The sequence below is a fragment of the Phocoena sinus genome, chromosome 6 (assembly GCF_008692025.1).
Source record: "Phocoena sinus isolate mPhoSin1 chromosome 6, mPhoSin1.pri, whole genome shotgun sequence".
Classification (NCBI taxonomy): Eukaryota; Metazoa; Chordata; class Mammalia; order Artiodactyla; family Phocoenidae; genus Phocoena; species Phocoena sinus.
The window spans coordinates 26,021,732-26,035,993 of record NC_045768.1 but is presented as its reverse complement, the minus strand read 5'-3'; the positions used below and the strand labels follow the sequence as shown (position 1 = coordinate 26,035,993).

Sequence of the window (14,262 nt, the reverse complement as noted above, 5' to 3'; positions counted from 1 at the left end):
CGCTCTTGAATTCTTTCCTATGAGAGACCAAGGACCCTCACTTGGTGGCCTGTCCCAGGAACTCGCCCGAGACTCGGGACATGACCATTCTCTCGCTCCCCCTTCTCCTGCAACACTAATTTATGATAGACGTTAATCACCAAAATTTTGCCGTTTTCTCGTTTTTGCTAGTAAACCACTGTGTTCATAAACTGTTAAAAATAGCAATCTAAGATGAAGTCACATATTGTCTCAAACTAAATTTGGTGATCTTATATTGACCTAAGGTCCATACACCAGTTATGAAGTGACTTTTATCCTGTGGCCCGGGAGCAATTTATGCCTGAAACAAGCAAAGAGACAAGCACATCTCTTCTGAAATGGTTGGCTTTCAAGTTTCAATACGAAGCTAAACTCTCATAAACAAAACAAGTAAGCAAACGGAATCTCCTAACAGGTGAGTGTAGAGAAACAAACAAACACTTATTTTATATAAATGATTGGAATAGTCTATAACATTTTAGGGACAATTCTGCCCAAACTGATACGAAAATGCAATTTTTCCAGGTACCAATTTTGCTTTTGCTTTGTTAAGGTGGCAGGATTTATCTTATGTAGGAAAAACTAAGTCACCAAGACATTGAACTTCCAAGCTCCTGAAAGATGCAGTTAGCCTGAAATGGGCTTTCCAGAAACTGACCACAAGCATACAAAATGGAAAAAGGAAAAATCACATATAAAGTACTTACCATATCAGAGCCCCTGTGGATAGGTGTGTGGCGCTTTGTAACTTGATCCTGCTTAAAAACTCAACCACAGACCCTGTGTGCAGGAAAGAGAACAGTCTGGAAACTGGATTTTTGTGATCCTGCTTGAGTCCTCCAAGGCTCCAAATTGTTTAACTGACTAGAAAATTCTGCTTCACTTCTAGTATTGGTCTCTCCTCCCTGGCCCTCTCAACTACAGGCCCTGAGCCCCATTTGGGGTAATTTAAGTTCTGTCCCACTCACACTCCTGAGCCCAAGTTCATCCTCTGTCCTGGGTGAGTCTCCACCCCCCACAGAGAGTGGGGTCTGGAATGGGCCTTGCTGCCCTGTTGCCAGATGGGTACAGGCAGCAGGAGGCTTCTCCACTCACTTCTTCTCCCATGGCACCTCAGGACTTCTGTTTTGCTTTCCTGACTGCTCCCCTGGTCAATACCCAGAAAGAAGCCCTGAGTCTCAGCCTTCTGCCCCCAGATGTGGCCCTTATCCTTCTTCCTCTAGTAACTGCAGGCTGAGGTCTGGCTCCCTCTATGAGGGACCACCTGGAAGCACACTGCCCCCTGGTGGATGCCATTCTTCCTGCTTGGAGATCCCTGCAGCCAGCCCACCTCTCATGCCAGGTGGCTACCCAAATATCTCCTTAAGTGGGGATTAAACTGTAATTTGCCACACCTGTAAAAAACATAATTAGAACTGTGGGACATTCCTCGGTGGTGTGCCAACTGATACATTTTTAGGCTTTCTACAAGTTGTACTGTTAAACACTGTCATTATTAAAATTGGCCGCTGAGCCTGCGCGTCCGGAGCCTGTGCTCCGCAGTGGGAGAGGCCACAACAGTGAGAGGCCCGCATACAGCAAAAAAAAAATTAATTAATTTAATTAAATTGTATAAACTTAAAATTAACTTACATTAAAAACAAAGGCCATAAATACTCAAAACTCATCCCTTCTTAATAATCTTACTAAATTTTACTATTTTCTATGCTCATGAGTTGTTTATATCTATTGGTATCTGGGTGGTGGAAATTACTCCACTTGTCAAATCATAGTTGAATTGCAACCATAGGTTGGCTATGGATACAAGAGTTCAGCAAAAAATCAATGAAGACATTTAGTGTGAATCAACTGGCTATATGGAATTTAAAATAAAAAGCATTGGGGCTTCCCTGGTGGCGCAGTGGCTGAGAGTCCGCCTGCCGATGCAGAGGACACGGGTTCGTGCCCTGGTCTCGGAAGATCCCACATGCCGCAGAGCGGCTGGGCCCATGAGCTATGGCCGCTGAGCCTGCGCGTCTGGAGCTTGTGCTCCGCAACGGGAGAGGCCACAACAGTGAGAGGCCCGCGTACCGCAAAATAAATAAATAAATAAATAAAAAATAAAGAGCATTGTATATTTTATTATTATTTATAAATGGTGTGCTGCATACCCTTTACATCAGTAAAATTTACAAATGGACATAGTTTTTTTTCTAGAGAGCTAATTGTTAAACATTTTGAAGCACACTACAGTGTCCCTTCCTCCCACTCCAAGGCCAGCTGTAGAGTCTCATTAATTCTCCCAGTTCTGCAAACACCCCATTACTGACTTTGAGAGCTGGTTGGAGGGTGGGAAGCTCATACTCCCACCCCTACCCTCACCACCCCCGATTAATCCTGTCCAAGTGGAGGGACATCATTAGCATACCACACCTGGCCTCTTCTGCTTCCTGACACATTCCTTCCCTGCGGAAGGTGAACTGACTTCCCTGGTTGGTGAGTTTAGAAGGAGAAAGAAATCATGCATGGCCTAGCTCCTGCTTCTGTTCCTTTTCTTAGAAGCCACCCACAGGGGGCATCTCTCTCCACATGGGGAAGTCTGCCATATTCTGGTATTGCCTGAGGCTGATGAGCAAGTTGGTCAAATTCTGGAGTTTGGTATTAAGAACCCCACTTGCTCAAAGATAGAAGCTGTGCTCTGTAAAGCAGCATTGATCATAATGAGGGCCATATATTGGCCTCCATCTGCTAACTCCTTTGTCTTATTTCTCACTGGTTTAAAAACTGAATGGGGAAAAGGGGTGCTATTTACTGGGTCCCTCAGAAACTCACAAAGGCTCCTCTTCCATCAGCCTTTGCTCCTGAGGTCACAGAATGCCTTGTGGCTGTACCCATTTGTACTGGTATGCATAAGCCTTTTCTAAGATGAGAAAACTTGACTGGCAAATTTATTTGATTCTAATTCCTTTTATTACCTATACGTGTATGTGGAATAATAATGCTTACACAGTTGAGCACCTTGTATATGCCAGATATTGTACATAGGAACACAGATCTTAGAAAGCAAGTATTAATGACCTAGAGTGTTAAAGTAACTTTCCCAAGGTCACAAAGTAACAAGCTAGTTGTCTGATTCCAAGACCCTTGCTCTTTCCAGTACATTTTCCCTCATGCCCCTTTTCTTTCTCTTTCCTCCCAACCCCAGCCCTCTAGTCTTCCCTCCTCTCCTCTCCTCTCCTCTCCTCTCTCTCCTTCTCTCTTTCACCCATCCATCCTTCCACCACTACCTTCCCCCATTTCCAAATTTTCTAGCCCTTTGACACTACAGAAAACTAAGACGGTATCTGAAATCTCAGAGGTTTATTTATTTATTTTTGCTGTGCGTGGGCCTCTCACTGTTGTGGCCTCTCCCGTTGCGGAGCACAGGCTCCGGACGCGCAGGCTCAGCGGCCATGGCTCATGGGCCCAGCCACTCCGCGGCATGTGGGATCCTCCCGGACCGGGGAACGAACCCGTGACCCCTGCATCAGCAGGCGGACTCTCAACCACTGCGCCACCAGGGAAGCCCTCTCAGAGGTTTTTATACATATATATAATTTTAGAATTTATACATATAATTATATATAACTCATATATAATTATATATAAATTCTAAAATATAATAAAAATAAATAAAAATTCTACAAAATCTTACCCCAACAGCTGGGCCCTCAAGAAACTTGGCGGCAGGCATGAGGAAAACTGTGGCTGTCTTTTTAGTATCCTCCTCGGGTTTCTCACGAGCAATGTCTAGCATCCCATTCAAGATCCTGCGGGAGGAGGTCACAAAGAAATGAGTGTGTGTCGAGAGAGACCACAGGATTGCATCAAGCTAGAGTCTGTGCAGGCTTGACCAGGGGGCTGGGCTCTACGTGGAAAATGCAGGCTTACCTCAAATGGAGTGTTTTCTGTTACCTCCACATCAACTTTCTTTCCCTGGGGTCAATAGTTGTGCAACAGTTTCAGAGACTGAGCAAACAGTTTAGAAATTATTTGGGGAATGATTACAGGAAGGGGAAAAATAAATACATATATATACACATATATACCTATTATATATATTTAAAAAATGCATTCTCTATGGGAGGTAACATCATCCCCAAGGGGGTGAAAATTTGTTCTCAGGGGAGAGGGTGAAAAAAATCTCTCTTTTTACATATAAAGCACAGATAATACTGACATACATATAGTGCCTAAACAAATACAGTAAGTCTTTGGTATTAAAATTTCATGGAGGGGATATTAAGAAAAACATGTCTAAAAAGGCTCCTTAGGGGAACAATAATTTTTTAAAAAATGGTTGAAAAACAGTGATGTATATTGAGAGCCTAGCAGACTATGTGACACATGGTAGGTATTCAAAACATGAGACTTGAAGGTGCTATTATCATGGTTAGTTGTTCTTACAGTTGTCCAACAAACTAACTAGAGAGCCATGCCATCCCATCATGGTTACGGTGGAGAAGGGGTACTGTGGCCAGTTCCCAGATGAAGTTAGCTTAGGGTGGATCCTGCATGAGCTAGAGGTCCAAACTGCCTGGAGTTCTAGAAAATAAGCAGATTCTTGCACACCACTGGGATGACCTCTGGGATGCTCAGGAACACTTGTGCAGGATGGTGTTAAAATCCAAAGAACAAAGCATGGCACAGACGTTTGTGAGCAGCGCATAGGCTACCACAATGCCCATGGTAATCCTCTGGGGAAAGGACGTACTCCTGAATTCAGTTTCTTCCTGGCTAAGAACTCAACCACCGAGTTTTGTGTGCCTGCCTCTGTTTCTCTTTAGAGAATCTGGCTTCTAGGAGGCACTCAATATTTGAGTTAATACAGGGTTGGAGCAAATATTGAGCAACCTCTCATGGCTGCTGCATGTGCTCTGCAGGTTGAATTACCCAATGATTATTCTTAAGACCTGTATTTGTGTTCCTTTCAGCATACAAAGTGGTCTCATATAAAGTATCTTATTAAATCATCATCATAACCTAGTAATGTTATTATTCTATCACTACTTGAAGGATAAAGAAGCTGAGGCTTGGAAAGTTCACTTATTTTAGTTATTTGTCGTTTTTTTTTTGGCCGTGCTGTGCAGCATGCAGGATCCTAGTTCCCCGACCAGGGATCAAAACTGTGCCCCCTGCAGTGGAAGCATGGAGTCCTAACCACTGGACCTCCAGGGAATTCCCAGTTATTTCTCCTCTTTAGCTGCCCAGTAATAAGTAGCAGAGCAAGCCTCCTTTCTACTACGCTACACCACCTTTGATATTCCTTTCCCACAGAGGAGTAAGACACACGAATGGTAAAGCTACAGAGGAAAAGTCATATGCTGGAATTTGGGGACTCCGAGCGAGGGATATGGTAATATCTATGAATTGACACAATTAAGTCATGCAGGAAGAGGAGTTATTTCACGGAATATGAATCTGGCATATGGCAGAGCCTGCTGAGGCTGGTCAAACTATCAACTGCCAAGTTACAGGGAAATGAAAAGCCGTCAAAACAGAGATGGAAGCATCTCAAGATGCTGTGAAATTTGGAACATAGAAGACTTAGGGCACAAATGTGGAGAACGAAAATGTGACATGAAAAATGAATGGCCAGGGGACTTCCTTGGTGGGGCAGTGGTTAAGAATCCGCCTGCCAGTGCCGGGGACACGGGTTTGAGCCCTGGTCCGGGAAGATCCCACATGCCGCAGAGCAACTAAGTCTGTGTGCCACAACTACTGAGCCTGTGCTCTAGAGCCCGTAAGCCACAACTACTGAGCCCACGTGCCACAACTACTGAAGTCCACATGCCTAGCGCCCATGCTCCGCAACAAGAGAAGCCAGTGCAATGAGAAGCCCGCGCACTGCAACGAAGAGTAGCCCCCGCTTGCCTCAACTAGAGAAAGCCCAGGCGCGGCAACAAAGACCCAATGCAGCCAAAAATTAAATAATTAAATAATTTTAAAAAAAATGAATGGCCAGGTACACACTTGGTGCAAATTTTCATTTCAGGGCCACAGCTTCAAATGTAGGAATGAAGGATATTTGACTAAGAATGGAGAGCATTTTTCAAAGAGTGAAAAGAATGTGTTTAGTCAGAGACCAACTCATCTGGCCAAAAGGGCTGTAAATGGAAAACAGATGGGAAAGGAGAAAAAAACACCTACATAAAACTGAAATGGGTTTCCATGGATGACACGAAGGAAGGCCTGGGAAGAATTTCAACAGTGAGGGAGGTGCCGAGTGATTCCATGAGAAAACTATTGGGAAGGACATCAGAAACAAACTAGACAGCAGATGTCCTGATATCATGCACAGAACATAGTAACCTTGAGATTACAGCACAGGGTGACAAACAAGACCTCATAGATACCAAGAGAGTTGGCAGGATGGAACAGGTCCATGGGAACATAGTGATAGAAGGGTGTGCTGTGCACAAAAGACCCGTTGAGAGGAGATGGAACAGCATTGTAGGCTGTAATAACAATAGATTCAGAGGAATCCCTGAACACTTGGATGAAGATGAAAGGAGAGAGGAACAGAAGTGATGTTTTTATGGAAACTGAGCTGAGCCACACGGGGGAAAGCCACAAAATTGGCAGAGCACACACGCTGGGGATAACATTCTGGATATCTCATTCAGATAAAAGCAGAGTTTTTTCACTTGCCTTCACATCCTAGAAGGTAGAGGAAAGAATAAAAATAACTATGCTCTGACTGATTCCAACCAATGGGAAGAAGCCATTTGTTAGAGTGGAAGGGATGAGACCCTGGGAGAATGTGGCCATGTCGTCTTCAAGGGAAGACAAGGATGAGCTGGATAAAATGCGTACAGAGGACTTAAGGAAGCTAGACTTAAGATATCTTTTAAAATAGGCATAATTCCACAAGTTTCCAAAAGAAGACAGTACCAGGAAGTGCTCAGAAGCATGACTTTGGGCAATTCCAAAGAAGGGAAAAGAGGTGGGGATATTCTTAAAGAAATTAGAGAGGTGGCACAGAGCTCTTTAAACTAGAATATAGAATGAACACTCAAAAAGACGGAGGCAAGTGGTCAGAGTGACAGAGAACCATACAAATGGTAGCAGGAATGTTAAAATCCTGGAGGAATCAAAGCATGCAAAACTGGCAAGGACCAGAGGATGTGTTACAGGTACAAGGGAATTATGGTAATGGATGGTAGAAAGGATGTACTATTTCTCAAATTTCTCTTTTAGGGTCTGAAAAAGACTGCAATTGTGGGGCTGCAAAGACAAAAGTGGATAAGAATATGTTGAAATCCAAGGTTGGGGAAGATGTTACTGATCCCTTTTGAAAGCTAATACAGGACCAAACTTGGTGGTCCACAGTCTATGGATCAAGTGGCATTCTTTTGCCTATCTCCACACATTCTTCCTTCTTCCTAAGTATTACCAATAGCATGTTAGCAAGTTGATCTCCAAATTCTTACAGGAGATTGGGGGTATCACTGTTTCGGATCAGAAGAATTGATTCCATTTGGATCATCTGCATACTCTTCCTAGTATCAGAGTGCTTTTAGTTGAAATATGTCTAGTTCAAGGCTTAAAACTAGCTAACTAATTACAGAAGAATAGTTTCTAAAGTCCTCAGCGGCATACTGTTTATACTTCTAGTAAGGTATTCCACCTTTACCAACACAAAATGAAATGTGTTGGAGTTTTCCAAGGGTTGTCTAGAGTGCTTTCTCTTAAAAGAACTTGGAAAAATGAGTGTCACTGTCTTTTATAAAAATTATGGAGTTATCCCATAGTCAATACATCATTTCATGAAATTATAGAACAGGCAAAACTGATCTGTGGGGAGAGAAATCATGATAGTGGTTGCCAGGATAGATAGGGGCAGGGATAGAATGGAAGAGACCGTAGTGAACCTCCTAGGATGATGGGATACTCAGCTGGAGTACTGGTTACATGGATATCTGCAGTTGTCAAAACTCATCAAATTGTCACTGTCACTGTATGCAATTACACTTCTATAAAAATATATAAAAAGTATATAATAAATCTGGGCAGTGATATGAAGTGAAAAAAGAATGATTTTCTCCCATGACTTGACAGCGATCAAATGAAGTTAAGAACATCAGGGAATCAGAGAAAAGCAGTCTCAGAGTTTGAAATTAGCAGTACTCTACCAGTAGATTTAGTGAAAAGTCAGTCTTACCAACACCCTTGGTAAGTCTCCTATTGGCAAAGTCTCCCATATTGTAGAAAAGGGGCACCACTACCCTTTTTCCTGGTTACACTGGAACCAAGTACTGCTGGTTCCCAAACTTCCATGCACATAAATATCATCTTGGATGTTTGTTAAAAATGCAGACTCTGGGTCCATACCTGGAGATTTTGATACAGTAAATCTAGGTTAGTGTCTAAGAATTTCCATTTTAGTGAACATCCTTGGGGAGACTGATGGAGGTAGTCAATGGACTTATACTTTGAGAAACACTTTAGATAATCAAATCATAAAACTAGTTCCTAATTCCTCTAATTTCAGGCTCTCCAGCCCACCTTCTGATAATATAGCCTTTTTCCATTCCTTCACAAAGAAAATATGTTGCTTATAGCAATACGCGTATTCCAGCCCATGTGACCAGAACTTTCTTATTCAGTAATAAATAGGCATTGGTTTTGTACCTCAATCTGACAGACCTGGTATTTAAATAAATATAAATACCCTTATAAATGTGGTAAACGTTTCACATGATACTGAAAAACTGTACTTCTTGGACTGAAGGACAGATATGTGCCAAATTTATGCCAAATTTACCAAGATAAAGGGTATTTAAAAATTCCCTCCTTAAAGAAGTCCTATGCCTGACATTATTACGGTTGCTGTGTTCTTTTTTTTAAATTAATAGGCTTAATTTTTTTAGAGTAGTTGTAGGTTCACAGCAAAACTGAGTGGAAAGCAGAGAGCTCCCATGTATTCCCTGTCCTCTCACATACACAACCTCTCGCATTGTGGACATTCTGTGCCACAGGGTATGCTCTTTATGAGCAATGAAACTGCACTGACATACCACTATCACCCAAAGTCCATGGCACAAATTAGGGTTCACTCTGTGTTGTACATTCTATGGGTTTTAGCAAGTGTTGTGTTCTTCTAAGCCAGTAAGCTTAACAATAAACATGTAAATATAATATTTCCATTTTAAACGTAACTCAACGAATATTTAAATAATTTGTGTTGTGGTTTACTTTTCTAATGCTAAATAAAAGTTCTTTATTGACATTTTGGAAAAATGAAAACATATTTAAAAACCACAAGTAGGACTTCCCTGGTGGTGCAGTGGTTGAGAGTCTGCCTGCCAATGCAGGGGACCTGGGTTCAATTCCTGGTCTGGGAAGATCCCACATGCCACAGAGCAACTAAGCCCGTGCACCACGACCATGGAGCCTGCGATCTAGAGCCCGCGAGCCACAACTACTGAAGCCCATGTGCCCTAGAGCCTGCACACTGCAACTACTGAGCCCACATGCCACAACTACTGAAGCCTGCGCACTCTAGAGCCTGCACACCACAACTACTGAGCCCACATACCACAACTACTGAAGCCCATGTGCTCTAGGGCCCGCGTGCTGCAATTACTGAGACCGCGTGCTGCAACTACTGAAGCCTGCACGCCTAGAGCCTGTGCTCCACAAGAGAAGCCATTGCAATGAGAAGCCTGCACACTGCAACAAAGAGGAGCCCCTGCTCACCGCAACTAGAGAAAGCCTGCATGTGGCAATTAAGACCCAAAGCAGCCAAAAATAAATAAAATATTTTTAAAAATTAAAAAATATTTTTTAAAAATAAAATTAAAAAAATGAAAACCACAACTTATTTTACTACCCTGGGCTAACCATTGTGAATGTTCTGATTCTTTTTTTCTTCAAGTCATTGTTCTGTTTTTATGTACATATATTTATCATGGTGGTGGTAATGGTGGTTGTTTATTTATTTACAAAACCAGGATTATAATATATAAACAGTTCCTAACACTGTATCATTCTATCATATTTTAACAGTATTAACCCTCCTCTGCTCTGATTTTATTTTTCTTCTTGGCATTTATTGCCACCTGACATATACGTTTGCTTTTTTATTTTCTGTCCTCACTGAATGTATGTTCCAGAACAGCAGTTGTTCCAGAAGGGAGTTCTGTTCATTATGAAAACACAGCACCTATAACAGTGCCTGACACGTGTTAGTTATTCAATACATATTGGCAGAATGAACAAATAAATGAATAAGTGGCACTTTGTTGTGTTAGTAAATATGCTTCAAAATCATGATTTACAATAATTAAGCAATTCCATCAAATGTATACAATGTAATTTGTTGAATCATTCTTCTAAGTGATCAACGGTTGGGCTATTTCCACCTTCTAGTTTTTTACTATTGTAATTAATGAGGATATATAAATCTTGTTTATAAAAGGGAGTTCATATTTCTGATATTTCCTTAGAACTAATATCTAGAAGTAGAGTTATTACATGAAAAATTATAAAAATCTTAAAGATGTTTTTACATATTGCCATTTAACTTTCCAGGAATATTGCAATTCATTTGTCTATAAACAGTGTAAGAAAATGGCCACCTCTTTTCATCTTTGCTAATAGTGAGTACTGATATTTTATTTCAAAAAATTCTGTCCTGAGAAAGAAAAATGGAGATGTGGGAATCAGGCTCTCTGACTTCAGACGATACTACAAAGTTACAGTAATCAAAACAGTATGGTACTGGCACAAAAACAGAAATACAGATCAATGGAACAGGACAGAAAACCCACGCACCTATGGTCAACTAATCTATGACAAAGGAGGCAAGGATATACAACAGAGAAAAGACAGTCTCTTCAATAAATGGTGCTGGGAAAACTGGACAGCTACATGTAAAAGAATGAAATTAGAACACTCCCTTAACACCATACACAAAAATAAACTCAAAATGGATTAAAGACCTAAATGTAAGACTGAATACTATAAAGCTCTTAGAGGAAAACATAGGCAGAACACTCTTTGACATAAATCACAGAAATATTTTTTGGATCCATCTCCTAGAGTAATGAAAATAAATACAAATAAATGGGACCTAATTAAACTTAAAAGCTTTTGCACAGCAAGGAAATTATAAACGAAACGAAAAGACAGTCCACAGAATGGGATAAAATATTTGCAAATGAAGTGACCAACAAGGGATTAATCAAAATATACAAACAGTTCATGCAGCTCAATATCAAAAAAACAAACAACCCAATCTAAAGGACAAGTGTTCTTTTCTCTTGTGTTGAGTTGAAATGTAATTTTTTTTAATGTGTATATTGACCACTTGTGTTTTATATTTGTTTATTGCCTGTCCATATCATTTGGCAAATTTCCTATTAGACGTTTTCTTATCAATTTGTAAGCATGCTCTATTACTTAGAGATATTAACATAGCACATGGTTTATTTCTGTCTTCATTTTAATTCTGCTCTTTTTTGTGAATGAAGTTAGCTGGAGCACTGACCCCTTTCTGTAACTGGCCTAATTTCTGCAGTACAAGCTTACTATTATTGAAACATCCATTCTTCTCCCACTGATTTGAAATGGTCACTTTTATCACATTCTGTTTATATGGACCAGTGGCTAATAGTGAAAACCCTGGGATCAGACCGCTGCCGTCCTGTCACCGTTTTTTATGAGGTTGTGAGTGAACTGGGGCAGTGGCCTTCAGCACATAGTAAATGGTACTTAAGTGATAGCTGTTATTATTACACTGGCTAAATGATCTCTCCTGTTGTGTTTTTTGTTTGTTTTCACATCCTGCTTCATTTGGTGAGATCAATCTCAGTAAGCCTTGACCTTTGCTCTTGGAATATTTTCAGCTACGCACCTCCCTAGAGACAGTTTGGAAACTCTCTCAAGTAAGATAAATGGAGTTCTCTAAATTCTTTGCTTTGATGCCCTCCCTGCCACCGTTAAAAAATTGCCAAACATGCCAGCTTCTGTCCTTGGATATTAGAGATATTGCAGGAGGTTACTGCGGTGGTGATATGCTGGACTTGTCATGACATGCTCAATTTACCATGGCAACCTGAAGGGTCACTGCAGCCACCAAACCCCTTACTGCCTGATCCAGGAGCTGGATGTGGCGCACCCCTCCCTTAGCCAGCTCGCCTAGCAAAGTGAAGGTCCTTAAGTTCACAACCCCACCCCAATTCTTTGCATCTCTGGGCTGCCTCCTGATAGCATTGCCTCTGCTCTGAGCCTGGAACACATATAGGGAGGTCTACCTGCGTTTGTTTGTTTACTGTCAGTCCACTTCCAGATGCTTTATAGCTTCTAGAATGATAGCCAAGTATCAATCAACCCAAAATTTCATGGCTTAAAACATTAACTTATTAAGATCTCTCATGACGTTATGTGTTGACTGGGTTCAGCGAGCAGTTCTTCTCCTGGTGTCATTTTAGGTCTCTCGCGCAGTTACACTCAGACGGCTAAGCTCCATGGGGACATCCGAGATGATCTCACATATCTGGCCCCTTGGCGCTTCTCCAAATGGCCATTCTCTCCATCCTCAGGGGTATCTCATCCTCCAAGGTCTTTCTACATGGCCTCTCTCTACAGCATGGTAGTTGGACTTCATACATGGTGGCCAGCTTCCAAGAGTGGGTAGGGGCCAGAATATGCCACCCTGAAATACGCCATTGGCATAAGGATTATTTTGAGCTAGAGGCAAATGAGAATTGACAAGTGCAGAAAGACACCTTCCAGGAACTTCCCTTACCTGACAAAAAGCAGAAACTTCTGAGAAATGAGAGCTGCCATAACTCCCCCTCCCAGGGAAGTTTTATGGCCATGAAAAAGACGGAAAGTCAACACCGATATGGACCTGCAGAAACCAACCTCACTCCATTAGCTTCCCCCACATATTTACCTTCCCACAGTTTGTCACCCTTGGAAGCCTAAAACCATCTCCCTTTGTCCTGTCACTTCTCTACAAATTTATTGTTCTTTGCTAAGATGCCATACAAGCCCAAGTTCTAGCCACTCCTTTGAGCAACTCATCACTGAGCATACACATAATGCAAGTGTTAATAAAATTCTTTTGTTCTTCTCTCTGTCTTTAGGCAGTTTAATTGGCAGGGCCCCAGTCAATGACCTAAGTTGGATACAGAAAAAAAGTTTTTCTTTCCTTCCCTGCAAGTGTAAAAGAGGAAGCTGCCAGGACTTTTAAAGGCTTAGATACAAAATGGTCCAGTACCACTCTTGGTATTCTATTGGCTAAAGTCCTGCTTCAATATGAGAGGAGAACTACACAAGGACCTGAGTACCAATGTGCCTGTTTCACTGGAACACTTTTATATAACTATCACATCACCTTCCTGGTTTTCCAGAGCTCTTATTTAAAAAACAAAACAAAACTAGATTATTTCAAAAAGATTTCAAGGAGAGAAAAATGGTGAATTCCTAGTTTTAATTCATCTTCTTCAAAGTGGAAATATTTGTTTTGAAGGTGGCTATGCAAATTATTTTTTGCTATTTATGTCATCCTCCTTTTACATATGTGTATTATGTAATACAACATTTACAATACTCTACTCATTCTCCAATCCTCTCAATATCACTTAATTGAAAAAATAACCTTTCTTTGACAATGAGATCTCTCGGAATAAGAATATATTTAATTCTTATTTTAATAAACATTTAAAAAATGCCAATTATGTGCTGCGTCCTAACAATTAGGGTACAAACAGACTAATATTTTCAATTCAATTCAATAGTCAGGAACAACAAAGCATTTTTTTAGAGGGCATTAAGCTGTTGTTAAATGCCTGGTACTGTAAGGGATATAAAGAATTATAAGACACAGTGCTGTCCTCAAAAGGCCTTCTTGCGATATGGAAAATTAGCAAATGTAATAAAAATGAACATCTAATATCCACGTGCAAAAGAATGAAACTGGACTCTTACCTAACACCGCATACAAAATTAACTCAAAATGGATCAAAGACCTAAACACAAGCTCTAAAACTATAAAACTTTTAGAACTGGGGAAAGCTTTATGACATTAGATTTGACAATGATTTCTTGGATATGACACCAAAAGAACAGCTATGAAAGAAAAAATAGGCCAATTGGACTTCATAAAAATTAAGAATTTTGTGCACCAAAGGACACTGCTATGTTTGTGTCCCCTCAAAACTCCTATGTTGAAATCCTAACCCCCAAGGTGACGGTATTAGGAGGTGGGGC

At 41.0% G+C, this 14,262-nt stretch overlaps 1 long non-coding RNA gene across 1 annotated transcript in view; it reads right to left on the bottom strand.

The window, feature by feature from the left end:
• Positions 1–725: 725 nt before the first annotated feature.
• The window catches only part of LOC116755427, a 28,966-nt gene continuing 15,429 nt past the window's right edge, over positions 726–14,262 (bottom strand). The window contains exons 2-3 of the long non-coding RNA XR_004350374.1: positions 3,695–3,809; positions 726–801 (exon numbers count right to left, since the gene is read on the bottom strand). This is a non-coding gene — a long non-coding RNA (uncharacterized LOC116755427). The remainder of the gene's footprint in view (positions 802–3,694; positions 3,810–14,262) is intronic.